The sequence below is a fragment of the Arachis hypogaea genome, chromosome 16 (genome assembly GCF_003086295.3).
Source record: "Arachis hypogaea cultivar Tifrunner chromosome 16, arahy.Tifrunner.gnm2.J5K5, whole genome shotgun sequence".
Lineage (NCBI taxonomy): Eukaryota > Viridiplantae > Streptophyta > Magnoliopsida > Fabales > Fabaceae > Arachis > Arachis hypogaea.
Window position 1 is genome coordinate 31,524,591 of NC_092051.1, and position 945 is coordinate 31,525,535.

A 945-nucleotide genomic window follows, 5' to 3' on the forward strand; every position below is an offset into this window, starting at 1 on the left:
AAAGAGGATCCCTATTATTTTCTGTTCCCTTCTTTTTCATATGAGCAGGAGCAAGGACAAGAATATTCTTGTTGAAGCTGATCTGGAACCTGAAAGGACTCTGAAGAGGAAGCTAAGAGAAACTAAAACACAATACTCTGAAGAGGACTTTACTGAAATTTTCGAAAAAGAAGTAGAGATGGCCAAAACCAATAACAATGGTGGAGGTGCAAGGAAGATGCTTGGTGATTTTACTGCACCAAATTCCAACTTACATGGAAGAAGCATCTCAATCCCTACCATTGGAGCAAACAATTTTGAGCTGAAGCCTCAATTAGTTTCTCTGATGCAACAGAATTGCAAGTTTCATGGACTTCCATCAGAAGATCCTTTTCAGTTCTTAACTGAATTCTTGCAGATTTGTGATACTGTTAAGACCAATGGGGTTGATCCCGAGGTCTACAGGCTTATGCTTTTCCTGTTTGCTGTAGGAGACAGAGCTAGAATATGGTTGAACTCTCAACCTAAAGATAGCCTGAACTCTTGGGATAAGCTGGTCACGGATTTCTTAGCCAAGTTCTTTCCTCCTCAAAAGCTTAGCAAGCTTAGAGTGGATGTTCAAACCTTCAAACAGAAAGAAGGCGAATCCCTCTATGAAGCTTGAGAGAGATACAAGCAACTGACCAAAAAGTGTCCTTCTGACATGCTTTCAGAATGGACCATCCTGGATATATTCTATGATGGTCTATCTGAATTATCTAAGATGTCATTGGACCATTCTGTAGGTGGATCCATTCACCTAAAGAAAATGCCTACAGAAGCTCAAGAACTCATTGACATGGTTGCAAATAACCAATTCATGTACACTTCTGAAAGGAATCTTGTGAGTAATGGGACGCCTCAAAGGAAGGGAGTTCTTGAAATTGATACTCTGAATGCAATATTAGCTCAGAATAAAATATTGAC

The 945-nt window shown here is 39.7% G+C and overlaps 1 non-coding gene across 1 annotated transcript; it reads right to left on the reverse strand.

The window, feature by feature from the left end:
- Window positions 1–580: 580 nt before the first annotated feature.
- On the reverse strand, window positions 581–688 carry LOC112761940 (small nucleolar RNA R71). The gene has a single exon (XR_003182307.1). It is a non-coding gene; the product is annotated as a small nucleolar RNA R71 (small nucleolar RNA).
- Between the last annotated feature and the right edge of the window lie 257 nt (window positions 689–945).